The sequence below is a fragment of the Brassica napus genome, chromosome C2 (assembly GCF_020379485.1).
Source record: "Brassica napus cultivar Da-Ae chromosome C2, Da-Ae, whole genome shotgun sequence".
NCBI classification, from domain to species: Eukaryota; Viridiplantae; Streptophyta; class Magnoliopsida; order Brassicales; family Brassicaceae; genus Brassica; species Brassica napus.
In genome coordinates this window covers 3,869,813-3,885,497 of record NC_063445.1, presented here as the reverse complement: position 1 = coordinate 3,885,497, position 15,685 = coordinate 3,869,813, and the positions used below count along the sequence as shown (strand labels likewise).

The 15,685-nt window shown below is 36.0% G+C and overlaps 1 long non-coding RNA gene across 2 annotated transcripts; it reads left to right on the top strand.

Moving 5' to 3' along the window:
• Nucleotides 1-62: 62 nt before the first annotated feature.
• LOC106379286 lies at nucleotides 63-3,034 on the top strand. Of its 2 annotated transcripts, XR_007318972.1 has the most exons (4): nucleotides 63-2,139; nucleotides 2,184-2,453; nucleotides 2,531-2,684; nucleotides 2,760-3,034. It is a non-coding gene; the product is annotated as an uncharacterized LOC106379286 (long non-coding RNA). The 2 variants fall into 2 exon arrangements; XR_001275955.3 differs by having other exon boundaries at nucleotides 63-2,453.
• Nucleotides 3,035-15,685: the final 12,651 nt, after the last annotated feature.

The window sequence follows — 15,685 nt, the reverse complement described above, 5'->3', positions numbered from 1 at the left end:
ACTAAACTACTTTCTGGTTTAATTATTTATCTACTTTGTATGTAGAAGGAGATGGACTCTCCAATCTTGATTGATTTTTTTAACCATTTTGGATACAAATTTGTGCTAAAACATTGCAATTTCTCTCTCACACAAAACTCACATTTTGGCATGCTCTTGAGATCATAATATAGGCTGATTTTAGTTCGATATAAGTTGAGATTCTACATCCGCATTTAAAAAAATACATTAATATATTTTCCTTCCATTTCTGAATAAGTGTCACTTTGACATTTTTCATACAAGTTAAGAAAATAGTGAAAATATATGTAAATTGTTATTAATTACATCTTTCTGACCAATAGTATTTGAGATAAATAAAATCATTTATATACTAAAACGCAAGTCGCTTGGCGAATCAGAATCTGTCACGTAATATGTGTATAATTTTTTTAAAAAAAAAAATCCAAGCAAAAACCTAGTCTAGAAAAGAGAAAAAAACATCAACTGTATTAACAGTTGTCGAAACTGCCGATGATCTAAGATCCACGATATTTTTCTTTGTCCACGATCTTATTCTTTTCATACTCATATATCTTTCAGATTCGATTCATAATTAGTAGAAATACTCCAACCAATCATAACAAAAATATGCTTCTTCTTCGATTTCGAACCATATTGAATGTCACGAACCAGAGCAGAGTTCAATTTCTGAGTACATTGGATCTCCCAGCAATCCATATATCCCAGTGACGCTATATTACTCTATACAGTTTTGCCATCTTCGGCCGAGAACCATATTGCTTCCATGGAATCGGTTTAAGGCCAAAAAAGGTCGAGAAAGAGTTGATATGGTGGATGTGAATGATATGAATTGCTGGAGATTCATCTGAGTAAAGAGACTTCATGGTAAGACCCGCTACAAAGAGAAGGTGAGGAAGATAAAAAGCAGATGCAGATGTGGTAAAATCACATGAAGGCCTTTTTTGGTAAAAAAAAATCTCATGAAGGCCTTTTGACAAAAGGTAAAAGCTCTTCCATTAATTCACCGCTTTCAGATTGTTAAAGTGTCCTACTGTAAAATATAGCATGAAATAGATTGGAAACACTTTTGAAAATACCATAATGAATATTTTGACATAGTTACCCTATTATTTCAATGTTTCTGATTTTCGGTAAAAATGGTTTATGTTTGCTTCTAGGGACAAAAGAAACATGAAGTGTTGAAGATAACAAATTGATGCTGCCATGGGAACAATGATTAATTTCGGAAAACAAAAGTAACAGAGTAGATTTTCTACATGTCTATGTTAATTGTTTCAGTTTCTTTGTAAATTGGTTCATAGTTCGCTGCTATCAACTCCCTTTTTTTTTTTAAGTATTTGATATGTCAAATCAGTTTTCACTTTACTCCTCTTAAATGCCAGGAAAAGTATGCAAGGAAAAGTATGCGTTCAGACAATCAGATTCATAAATGTTTTTAATCTCAAAGGTATTTTCACGGTTCTCTTTCTCGCATATCATACAATAAATAAAAAGGGAATATGCTCAAAAGAGAAGCATGCCACGTCAGATTTAAAAATCATCCAATAAAAATCTTACAAAGTGTCATGTCATATTGATTTATGTCTGAGAATAAAAATTATTGTTTCATTGGACTTCGTCCTTCTGCGGCCCAGCAACACAGGTAAAGAAACCATATCGACTCTTTTCTTCGACTTCGTCTTCTCCTTTCCTCTTCATCCAATCTCCGTTACTGAGCCTCATCTACCATCAATCAATGGTGTTCTTCAGTACCCTCTTAATGAGTTCGTTTCACCTCCCTCTTTATCTCCTTCCATATAAACCACTTTGTCTTAAGTTGCTTCGATTCAATCCCAAAAACCTCCTCTGTTGAAACTATAGCAAAGAAACCAAACGGCAAGTTCACTATGTTCCACTATCTTGCTTTTGTTTGTTATTCAATTAACCAAAATAGTGTCAGTTTCAATTAAACTGCCATGTTGATCGCAGAAGCCATTGTTTGCCATTGCTCTTGCGATGGCTTCCACTGATTTTATGCTTCATCAAATCTGATTTGGTTTTCTCTTATTTTTTCCACACCAGGGGTTGATTTTGGGAGCACTTTTCTTGCAGCCTAGCTTCCTGGTAAGGGTTGAGGTTATGTAAGTCTAGGGTTGAGGTAATGTAAGTCTAGGGTTGAGGTAATGTAAGTCTTTGCTGGGTTTGGTTTAACGATGTGGGGGTGAGGCTCTTATTTTTGTTGCATATTTATTCTCCTCTTAGACCTTGTGAGAAATAGTAATTTTTTTTTTGTCAGATTAATTGAGCTTAGAATCATAATTCTATTTTCTCTGGCCGTAATGTTCATTACTTAGTGAAACAGGATCAGAACAGGTACAGTGCAAGTAGAGGAGCTCATTTGAATCTCAAGAGAGCTGAGAAAGCACGTGTTCTGGTTAGCAAGATTACTGGTAAGCGTAGAAGAAGTTAAAGATTACACTTGAAGATTCTTTTTTGTCCTAACGGATCTTTTGTGTTTGTGGAAAAGCCATGGTGGACACATTGGTTGCTAAGACCAGAGCTTGGGAAGAGGAACACAACATGTCTTTTGCATACGATGGTTCCTCTGCTAGCTATGTTAGATGAGTATGGTATGCTTACTGCTTAGTCAAGAACGGGAAGATGAGAAACGGAGGCTGAGGGTAAAGTTCATCACTTCTACTCAATATAAAGTGAACATGACATGCAATAAACCCATGTTTTGTCTTAACAAACAGGAACAAAAGAAGGTTCAAGAACAGCCACACGTGGAGCAAGACACTGCCTTCAGCACCAGGCCAAGCCCTGCGAGACCAGTGAGTGCAAAGAAACCGGTGGGGGCACGAGCTAGCAACGGAGGAGCCAATGGAACACCAAACCGGCGTCTGTCTTTGAATGCAAACCAGAACGGAAGCAGGTCTGTTGTAAAGGAAGGAGGGAGAAGTGTGTGTAATTTTGCTATTGTAAACTTGAAAATTTCATGAAGGAAATAGTTCATTTGAGGTTTCAGCTACTAGAAACGATATAAAGGCACTTCAAATTCAATTCATGCTGACGAAAAAAACTAATCCATTTCGAATTGGACATGCAAATGGAGAAAAATGTGGCCTCTAGTATGCATACTTAATGCATAGAATATTGTGCTTGATCTTTTATTGTAGCCTAAGGTTGGTTACAAACACCTACGTAATGGGTCTTCTACATAAATCAAGTATATATATATATATATATATATATATATATGTGTATAAGTGTGTGTAGCATGTTCATATTTCCTTTGTAGAGTTGGTGGCCGATTCTAAACCGAATGATAATCATTGTTCCTCACAATTGATCATTATATTTACATTTAATTTTCTCACTAATACTCTGATAGTATAACTTTTTGTTTTATTCCTCTGTTTTTGCTAAACAATGTAATTTTTTTGTTACCAGAGAAATAAAAAAAAGATTTACTTTTTTTTTTGAAACACTTAAAAAAAAAGAGTGAGTGTGCACAAATTCCCATTTTTTGGTAATCAGACTCAAATCAAAATATTTACAAGAAATGAAGAACAACCACAGTAACGAATTATATATAATCTTAAAAGTCGGTTTGAAAAAAAATATAACAACATAAGAATACACATATTTTTATTTAACCATGAACTATTTACAATTTAATCAAATAATTCAAAATTTTCACCATCAGCATTTCAGAAAAAAATAAATAAACCAATAACAAAATTATATGCAGCAAATGTAAACAAAAATAAGATTTTTTTTTCTTTTGTGCCACGCCAGCAACCGATGAATGATAGGACCCAGTATCAGCACATTTTTAATATTTATAGAATCATATATATTTTCCATATTCTTATATTTGAATCAAATCTATTAAAATAATATCCTATATTTCATAGCTATTTTTAATAGTAGTGCATTTCAAACTAAATCAAAATTTAAATATCTATATTCCCGTAAATATAAATTGAAAATATAGTAATATAACTCACAAAACAGAAAATTAAAACAAACATATTGAAGATTTGTGATAATATAAAATATTATACTCTATTCACGATATTACTCATGTTTCATCAAATAATGTCAACCAAGAATAAAAATAAGTGAATCTTTAAAAATTTCTGAATTTCTTAGTCATCAAGCTTAGAAGATTTGACGAAATGAACAACCACATAAAAATATTTTATCAAGAGGTTTTAAAAACCAGTTTGAAAAAAAAATAAAAAGAAATAAAAAATAAAAAACATAAATTCTCTTTTAAACATTAGCTAATTACATCGTAATCAAACAATTCATGTATTTGACCACTGATTTTTTAAAGAAAAATAGTAACATAAAAATAAATACATGATATCAAATGTAATACATAATAAGACAAAACAAGAAAAGCAAAATGAAATTATGCTTTAAAATAAGTATTAGATGAATGCAATCATTATAATGGTTATGTTCATCACACATTCACGTTCAATTACCGCATCTAAACAATTAAGATCAAATAATTTAAAAGTAACCAAAATGTTTGACACACAACTTACAAAAAAAGCTCAATTTTAAATTAACAAATTAATAATATTTCCGCGCGAAGCGCAGACAAATCCCTATTACATATAATTTCTTAACTAGGCTTTCACTTAATTAAGGTTGCATGGTTTAGTCATGTCTAATGTATTGCTTATCATTTATATCATTTAGATTTAAAAATGTATAGTAGCATACATTAAGTAGCAAAGATCATCTATTTTCTATTCTAAAGCTAATGAGTAAATTAATTTCAGAACTTTTTTTTTTATCAACAAACATGCAATCATTCATGTCTCATGAACTGATATATGTACTCAAAGCGCTAATTTAATTTGATGTAATTAGTTTGTATTAAACTGATTTTGTATGTTTGTAATTAGTCAATGATATGTGTGTTAACTTTTTATATGTACTAGGTGCATAGTCTCCGCGCAAGCGCGGAATCGGCTACATTATAGGTGCATTGTATAGTTTTGTTTAAGGAATTTTATTGTTTGTTTGTTTTTTGTCTATAATGTGATGGATGAGACTTTGGAAATTACATAGGTTGATGAGTTTGATATAAGAATGAATGACGAAGTCATATGTTGATATTTTTATATCTTATATGTTCAAAGTTGAGGGTGATGGAACTTGTTAGTGTTTACTTAGGTAGTTGTTTGTATATAAATCAAATAGGGCATGGAAAAAAATAATAAATTTGGATTTAAAAATTTAACAATTTAAATAACAATAAAATAAAATTTTCCTCTTATTTCACCAATTGTTTTTAGAAAAAAATAGAATTGTAATATATTTAAAAAAATATATAACATTTTTAGAATTACATACTTAGAAAATTATTTTATTTATATATTTTTTATGGACTTTGTTATAGATGATTTGGGGTTGACAAAAAAGTCTGAAATAAAGCCAAATATATTTTTTTCTAAAAGCATGACTTTAAAATGTTAGGGTTTCAAAATAGCTGGGCTTTGAATCTGTGGTTTAGTCTGATACTGAGAAAACTGTTAGGACTTCAACTCCTCTTTTTCCCTATGTTGGGAATGTGGGCACTAATTTCCCGATTCATGTAGGTAAAATTGTTTCTTAGTTTGTGAGATTGAAAAACGTAGATTGATTTTAAGCATGATTGATGAGAGGTTTACTTGCATCAGCTTCGTCTGCCATGGGTGTTGAGTTTCGTCGGCGCCAGATGTTAGACATGCAAGAGAGGTCTGAATATGTTAATTTTGTGTTTTGTTTTTTCTTCTCTCGTGTTTTGTGGGTTCCACTCTTTGCTCAGGCTGTACAAAAGATGAAGTCTGGCTAGACCGTCTCACTTCTTTGAAGTATTCCCTTGATCAACCTCCCACCAACATCTATCTTTTGATTTGTCTTGAAGTCGAGGAGCTTCCAGAAAAATTAGCTTCCATCTGCTGTTCCGCTTGGAATGGAGAAATTAGTTCTGAAATGCCGTATAAAAAACATATTGGCAAATGACTAATGATTGTCAACAACTATCACTATACTAAATAGAAAAGAAATCAAGGTTTTTTGTTCTGCACAAACTAAAATCTTACAACAGGGTTGTCACAGTCTTTTTTTCAGGAGCAAGATCTTTTTCTTCCCAGAAACCATAGTCAATGCAATCCTTGGGAGAGAGCTATCCATGACAGAGGCTAAAATTGCGTAGATGAAAAAATAGATCAGAAACATAGTGAATTTTTTAGGAATAAGGAAAATATGGGATAAGTTGTTGACTAATTACCAGTTTCAGTTGATGGTATGTCATTCCACTTGAATTTGTCTGATTGTAATCTTGCTTTGAGCTGCCAAATATGCTATGTTTACCAGTTTCTAGGTTTGTGTTCGCAATCACTTAGCAATTGTCGAACATTCTAATCTTGACTGGAGATTGATCTCAGAAGCACATGTGATGACTTCACCAATAATGGTTAGTGAGATGAAACGAATGAAGAATGAATGATCAGTTATCGTGTACATGCTTGAGCACCTAGCAACCTCAAAATGATCGATTTTCACAATGGAACCTTCATTCAAAGATGGCATGTAATGATTAGCACGTCTGACGGGAGTAAACCCATAAATCACAGAATCTGCAAATAATATTATTCAACAAAGAATTAGGAAATCAATTAAAATAATTATGTTAAATAAGTGTGATAGATCTAAGATTAACTTACCTTTTCATCAAGAAAGAGAACTGTGATTCCCACAAACTCGTTGTCTTTCTTGAAGTTCAGGGAATTCCAAAAGCGGAGGAAAACAAAGGCTATGCTCTGACTACTACGACCAAGACGGAGAGACTCGAAGGTTGAGTGAAGGACGCCGGGACGCCGGTTTGAGAAATTGGAGAGGCAGAGAAAAACATTTTCTAGAAGATGCAGATTGGGTTCATCAAAGATGAGAATCATATATATAGGGTTTACAAAGAGGCTACAAATCAGGAACATTTATGATAAAGCGATTTAAGATGGGGACATGAAGAGTTCACCGGTGAAAAAATAGATTACGAACACACACGGCGCAACTCTGTAACTCAGACTTGTTTGAGAAAATGATGAAAAGAACACGAACTCATGTTAAACGACAACAGTTTACAATATAGGAAAATCATAATTGTTGCAAAATTGAGCTTTTTTTTCAAATAACGTGATGAATCCCATTAAAAAATGAAACCCATAATACACTTGTAGGCCTGGCCCTCAGAGGAAGCCGAAGAAGCAAGGGCTTCCGACCTTCATAAATATATATTAGGTTCGGCCATCAATGTACAAAGTATCATTTAGCTTAGTGGTATAAATGTTGGTGTTTATATCTCAATAACCCGGGTTCGAGCCATTAGCTTGACATTTTTTCACACTTTTTAAAAGTGGATGATGTCTTGCATATTTTCATTGTTTTATCCATTCATCCATGAGCATTTTCATCATATAGATTAGGATTTAGCCATGTCTAGGTTGCATTTTGTATTCATTGTCCTTATTAGGTGTTGGAGTGTGTCATGGAGTGATTTGAGATGTTTGGGAGCATTGTGATCCAAAAGGGGATGAAAGATGAGCATGGATAGAGCCTTTAGAGAAATCTTCTGTTGCTAAGATTTTGTGCAGACACAGAAAATTGAGTTAGCTTTCTAATGGAAGTGGTTTTAAGTCATTTGAAGATGTAATGAAGGAGTTATGACCAATTTACTAGAGGCATATCCACCCTGTTCGAGCATCCTGAAGCGACTTCTCAGAGCGACCTACCAAGGTGGCTCCCAGCCACAACAACCAGCCCAGAGTGACTATCTCAATTCGCTCCAGCCAGAGCGACCAGCTCAAGTCACCCGCGTTTTGACGGGGCGAGACACGAAGAAACGCGTCGGGAGCGACCTCCTGGAGCGGCTATGCTAGGTCGCTCCGCGTGTTTTGCTTGGACGATTTTTATGTTATTTCAGGGGCCTTTTGGTCATTTGTTTTGTTTTTTTTTACATTGCCTAAACCTAAGTTAATTACTTTTGTAAGCCAGGGGAGGTAGAGGATCTCTTTTTTCTGGAGAACAACTAGTAAAAACTTCTTTTGATTCAGATTTCATTGCTTTCATCTTGTGTTCTTGTTGATTTCTTATGTATTTCTCTACATGATTAATCTGAAATCCAATATGGGTTTAAGAGGAATCATGGAGATTAGTGAGTAATCATCTTTTGAATTCATGGGTTAGGGAGATTAAGGGTGATTAGGTTAGTTCTAGGATGTTTTAGTGTAGATCATTCTTGTTCCTTGCTAGAGTATTCATAATGCATCTTCTGAGTTGGCCACTCAAAAGTTAATCGATAGGCATTTTCCACCCAAAAAAGTGTTTGATGAAATGCATGAGACAACTCTCCTAGGCTTTTAGTATACTTTGCCAAAGACATTTGTTGTTAAAGGTGCTAAAATAGCTAATAGACTTGTTAGTAATGATTGCTTTCATATTATTCAACCAAAGACATTTGATATTTGAGATATGTTAGCAAATGAGCATTCATCTAGACATAGAGCTTGCTTAGAATTGTGTCTAGGCTTAAGGTCGATAGTTTGATTGATCATTTGCCATCCTTAGTTCGAAACTTGATCACCCAAGGTCTAATCACTATGCCCATGAGTTCTCTTTTCCCTTCGTCAAGAAAGTATCATTCTGTTATTGCTTTTTAGTTTTGGTCATAGCTTAAAACCCATCAAAATTACATGATCGCACTTAGATTAAGCTAGTACTTGCATTCTCGGTGCTTTGATATCCCTCAGAATTGGTTCGACAATCTTTTATACTACATCATTTGTCTTAGGAGCCTTGAAAACTCCTAACATCAAATTGGCGCCGTTGCCAAATTGTGAGTTGATTTCAACATTGAGATTTAGTCACTTGCTTGAGACTAAGTCATTTTTATTTTCTTTTGTTACTGATTCTCCTTCTTCACCTCCCTTTAACTTTCAGGTGTATGAACTTGAGGAGCAGGGGTCCATCAAACCTAGTTCCAAGAGTTGCAGACATCAGAGCTTTAGAGAGAGTGTGTGCTAGAGCGAGAAGAGAAGAAGAGCAACAGGCTCACTTGCAGAGATTGGATATTGATATGGCAGATCAACCGCAAGGGCCAGAACACCCACATCGAGCAGCTCGACCCATTGGCCCTTATGACCGCCCCAACATTCATGGTCATAGACTGGGAATCCGAGCACCGGCTGTGGCAGCTAACAACTTTGAGATCAAATCAGGACTCCTCAACGTGATCGAGAACAACAAGTATCATGGATTGGCTTTAGAGGACCCATTTAATCACTTGGACATGTTCAACAGCTACTGTGGGTTGTCATAAACCAATGGTGTGTCAGAGGACGCCTTAAAGTCCTCTTGGGAAGAACTGAAGATGATGCAGAAGAGCTGGTTGACAACATGGTGAAGAGTGATGCAGTCTACAGTGCAGACCACGACAGAGGCAGTAGGGGTGATGATAAGCAGACGAGGAAAGAGATCAAAGCTTTGGAAGACAAGATCGACCTACTCATTGCTGAAAATGCCACCCAAGAGCAGCTGAAGTTTGTTGGTAACTCCAAGCAGGAAGATCCACCTGCTGTCAATGAGGTTGAGGGTTTGGAAGGTCAAGAGGAGTTGTGTTTCATTAACAACAATGGTAGCTGGTACAAAAAAGAGCTCAACTTTCAGTACAACAACTACCAACAGAAATCCTATCCCAACAACCAACAGAGTGGTTATTTGCCTAGAAACAACCAGCAAGGCAGCTATCAGCCTCAGCAAAACCCCTCGTTTGGTTCCTCTGCTCCTCAAGAGAGCAGCACTGATACCTTACTGAAACAAATCTTGGAGTCTCAGAATAAAAGTAAGAAGCATGTTGGTTATGAGTTGAAGAACCTTCATTCCAAGATTGATGGGAGCTACAATGAGCTCAACAACAAATTCTCACACCTTGCTTCTGCAGTCAAGAATTTAGAGAATCAGTTTGCTTCCATGAACACTCACCAGAATCGCCAGCAAGGATCTTTACCTGAAAAATCTGACCAAAACCCCAAGGAGGCCAAAGCTATCACCCTTAGGAGTGGTAAGCAGTTACCTCCTAGAACCCTCATCAAGGATGCTGAGAAACTAGGTGAGGAGGTGACCATCAACTTAGATGATGATGTGGTAATTGTTGATGAGAAGACCAATGATGAGATTTTGGAGAAGATTATGGAAGCTAAAGGTAAAGGAAAGGTTGGAGAAGAGAAGAAAACAATACAAGATGGTGAAGCTGCTGTTCCAGCAAGTGAGAATTCTTCTATTCCTCTCCCCTATGAACCCAAACTTCCATTCCCTGGTAGATTCAAGAAGCAGCTACTAGAGAAGTACAAGGCTCTGTTTGAGAAGCAAATGAGTGAAGCTCAGGTTGCAATGCCCATCATCGATGCTTTCATATTGATTCCTCAATACAACAAGTTCCTGAAAGATGTTGTAGCTGCAAAGAAGAAGGAGATGGAAGGCATGATGATTCTTACCCATGAGTGCAGTGCCATCATCCAGAGGCTTGATGTTCTAGAGAAGTTAGAGAATCCAGGATGCTTCACACTACCTTGTGCTCTTGGACCTATGGTATTTGAGAAATGTCTCTGCGATTTGGGAGCTAGTGTCAGCTTGATGCCTTTGTCTGTTGCAAAGAAGCTTGGATTCACTCAGTACAAGAAGTGTAGACTCTCTCTCTGGTGTTAGCTGATCGTTCAGTGAAGTACCTTGTGGGCATCTTAGAGGACCTCCCTGTGAAGATTGGAAGGTATGAGATACCTACAGATTTTGTGGTGCTTGAGATGGGTGAGGAGGCTCAAGACCCATTGATTCTAGGAAGGCCATTCTTAGCTACAGCATGAGCTATTGTTAATGTGAAGGAAGGCACGATTGATCTCCATTTGGGTAAAGAGAACATCCTTCACTTTGACATCAAGGGGAAAATGAGAAAATCAACTGTGTTCGGGCAAGCCTTCTACATTGAAGAGATGGGCACTCCTGCTGATGAGCACCTTGAAGAGTTACCACCTGAGGACGACGAGGAGGGAGCATCTCCCTCTACTCATTCCCCATAGAAGGTAACCCACCTCACTCCCTTGTATATACCAGTTCATATTTTGCATTTTAGTTGTCTTTTGGGTATCTCTCTCTCACTCACACAGAGACTGTGTGATTTAAGTGTGGGAGAGGTACCAAGTATTTGATCACGTTTGCTTTGATGATTTTGAGTCTCATGCATTGCATTATACATACATATTTGCATAGAAAAACAAAAAAAAATTATAAAAAAAAAACCAAAAACAAGCATGTAGTTGCATCATTTGCATCCTTAGGATTGAGTCTACAGCATATAGGATTGCATTCATGTTGCATTTGGAACAATGATTGGGATTGCCTTATAGCTTAAACTTCTCTTGGAAAACTTGTATGCTTTGTGCCTTGAAAGCTCCGCTTGAAACTTATTGTGCTGTGTGAGATTTATATAGCCTTGAAACCAACTCCAAATGAACCTAAACTTAATGAATCTAATCTCTCTTGCATATGGGCATTTGCATACTTAGTCATGGATCTCATACACATTTGGGTTACCTTATTCCATTCATTACCTTTTTGTTAACCCAAATGGCACTCCACACCCTTAAACCCTTACCATTCTTTGAGACCAACATTGATTTGCTTGAGTGAGGCCTCTTCTTGATAGCTTGTCATGTGCAAAATCTTGAGAGTATTGGGAGCGACATAGGTTTGTTCTCATCTTTGGCTAGCAATAGGAACCTCATTTGAGCTAGCATCTAGGATGGTGGGTGAGTTTGTGTACTCTAAGTTCTTTTATCTTGGGTTTGGGAAGTGAAAAAAAAAAAAGAAGGAAAAGATGACTAAAGAGAAGTCAAAAGATAGAAAGACCCTAAGGACAAGAGAGGTTAATGAGAGAAAGCTCTAGATAAGAAAAGTGTTGTAAAAAAAAAAAAAAGTGAATAGGGAAAAGTTAGAGCTAAGTGTTGAGAAAGATATAGAGTCCATAGTGGTTAAAAGAAAAAGAAAAAGAGAGAGAGCAAGAATGTTTATCGGGTGAAAAAAGGGATTTGTGGAGTTTGATGTAACTTAGAAAAGGGTAGAAGGATGAGAACCAATCTATGTATGCATCAGTTGCTTCCTTTTTTAGATAGATTTTGCATAATGATCAGGTTCCTGTTTTTGAGTGATAGCTAGAAAAAATGCTTTGGAAACCCTTCTTTCATTCTCATGAAACCAACCCTTGTTCACCAAGCCAAATGACTAGGATCAATTATCCATTTGCAGGAATTCACTTGTTTGCATTGTGCTTAATTTAATGTGAGAGCTGGTTAAGGCGCTTGTTAATTGATGATCCGGCAACTTGTGTAGAGGTATGAGTTTCACTAGGCCTTGAGAAGCTAGAGTAGACTAAAGAGTGAGGTTATGCTATTTGTCTCTCTTCCATGAATTTGAATTGATCACTTGAGGACAAGTAAAGAGCAACTTTGGGGGAGTTGATGTCTTGCATATTTTCATTGTTTTATCCATTCATCCATGAGCATTTTCATCATATAGATTAGGATTTAGCCATGTCTAGGTTGCATTTTGCATTCATTGTCCTTATTAGGTGTTGGAGTGTGCCATGGAGTGATTTGAGATGTTTGGGAGCATTGTGATCCAAAAGGGGATGAAAGATGAGCATGGATGGAGCCTTTAGAGAAATCTTCTGTTGCTAAGATTTTGTGCAGACACAGAAAATTGATTTAGCTTTCTAATGGTAGTGGTTTCAAGTCATTTGAAGATGTAATGAAGGAGTTATGACCAATTTACTAGAGGCATATCCACCCTGTTCGAGCATCCGGGAGCGACCTCTCAGAGCGACCTACCAAGGTCGCTCCCAGCCAGAGCGACCAGCCCAGAGCGACTATCTCAAGTCGCTCCAGCCAGAGAGACCAGCTCAAGTCACTCGCGTTTTGACGGGGCGAGACACGAAGAAACGCGTCGGGAGCGACCTCCTGGAGCGGCTATGCTAGGTCGCTCCCCGTGTTTTGCTTGGACGATTTTTATGTTATTTCAGGGGCCTTTTGGTCATTTATTTTGTTTTTTTTTTACATTGCATAAACCTAAGTTAAATACTTTTGTAAGCCAGGGGATGCAGAGGATCTCTTTTTTTTTCTGGAGAACAACTTGTAAAAACTTCTTTTGATTCAGATGTCATTGCTTTCATCTTGTGTTCTTGTTGATTTCTTATCTATTTCTCTACATGATTAATCTGAAATCCAATATGGGTTTAAGAGGAATAATGGAGATTAGTGAGTAATCACATTTTGAATTCATGGGTTAGGGAGATTAAGGGTGATTAGGTTAGTTCTAGGATGTTTTAATGTAGATCATTCTTGTTCTTTGCTAGTAGAGTATTCATAATGCATCTTCTGAGTTGGCCACTCAAAAGTTGATCGATAGGCATTTCCCACCCAAAAAGGTGTTTGATGAAATGCCTGAGACAACTCTCCTAGGCTTTTAGTATACTTCGCCAAAGACATTTGTTGTTAAAGGTGCTAAAATAGCTAATAGACTTGTTAGTAATGATTGCTTTCATATTATTCAACCAAAGACATTTGATGTTTGAGATATGTTAGCAAATGAGCATTCATCTAGACATAGAGTTTGCTTAGAATTGTGTCTAGGCTTAAGGTCGATAGTTTGATTGATCATTTGCCATCCTTAGTTCGAAACTTGATCACCCAAGGTCTAATCCCTATGCCCATGAGTTATCTTTTCCCTTAGTCAAGAAAGTATCATTCTGTTATTGCTTTTTTAGTTTTAGTCATAGCTTAAAACCCATCAAAATTACATGATCGCACTTAGATTAAGCTAGTACTTGCATTCTCGGTGCTTTGATATCCCTCAGAACTGGTTCGACAATCTTTTATACTACATCATTTGTCTTAGGAGCCTTGAAAACTCCTAACATCAGTGGAGCCCACGAAACGCTGACGTGGCGCGCTGAGGAGTGAGCAAAAACTCAACTATTATAATATAGATTACTATTATCTTATATGTAGTTTTTAATTATGTATATTTTTGTTTTATTTGTTAACAAAAATATTACCGTGCGAATGCACGGGGTAAATACTAGTTATTTATAAAATCAATGCAGTTTACAATTAATTTTCAGCTGAAACTAAGTATAATTTGCATTAGAATTGTAAAGTGACACTTTTTGTGTAACAAAAAAAAAACTGGAATGACACTTATTATGAAACAGAGAGAGTAATATTTTTGAGTAATCAACTCATAACTAATTAGTTTTGAATTATAAACATATAATAGACACAAATTTAAATCTTGAACATTGTCTGCTGGTCCAAATAAAATGAAAAATATTTCTTACCGATTATAAAATGAGATTCAGAAATAATAATAAAATATTTTTTACCGATCATAAAATGAGATTCAAAAATAAACTGATTAAAATCACTATTTCGAATGGACATATTGACAGTTTGCGGAAACTTTTTTGTTTGAACGACCAAATCATTCATTCATAGAAAAATTTAACGAGATAGTACACAGTTGAAGTTTTACGGAGCAGCTTTAGCTAAAGTGTCCGCTGCATTGTTCAAACATCTCAACACATAAAAGAAATTGAGAGAGGTAAAAGAGGAAAAATATATTCTCGATATCCAAGTTGATTTTGTAGAGTTCTATTGGATATTGTTTAGAGGTGAGTGTGTTGATCAACACTTGATTATCTAATTTGAGACAGATTTTGGATAGTTGGAGAGCCTTGGCCTGAAGCCACAAATGATTCTGTTGGTGAGCCATGTCTTGTTTACAGAAACAAACACTTGATTTTACAGAAACAAACACTAATATATAAGTGATTTTTGGACAATTCAGTTATAGCTTATAGCCAATTGAATTGAGTTAGAAATCAATAGTACACCTTAATTTAACACCTCTCCATGTTCGATGCGAGTTTTGTTCCTCTTTTTGGGTATTACTGTTCATCGTATTTGTATTTGTGAACCGTATTAAACTTCGTTTTGAAGATGATGAACCATAAATGGACAATTATGCTATTCAGTATGGGGAACTTCGTATTGAAGATGATGAATCATAAATGGAAAACTATGCCAACACAACCGTATTAAACATTTTTTTGTCACATATCACAAAGTTTGGTTATAATTACATCCCAAAGAAATGGAAAAGAAGATTATTGACACTTTTAACAAATACATCCCAAAGACGCAATATAAGGTGTGATAACTACTGCTCAAGCTGCGGAGAACCTGAAGAATCAGTAACCCATGCCATTTTTGAGTGTCCACCAGCTCTGCAGGCCTGGTCATTATCATCAACTCCATCAAGTCCAAATTTATTCCTAGTATCAAGCGTCTACACAAACATGGATTACCTATTCTGGAGGAAAAACGGCATCATTGAGCCAGAACAAGACATGGATCCTTATCCCTGGATAATCTGGTATATCTGGAAGGCTAGGAATGACAAGCTCTTCAGGGGGATAGACAGAAACCCATTAGAGCTGGTTAGATATGCAGAAAGTGAATGTCAAGCCTGGTTTGATGCGAATAAAGTGCCACAACCAGTGATACAA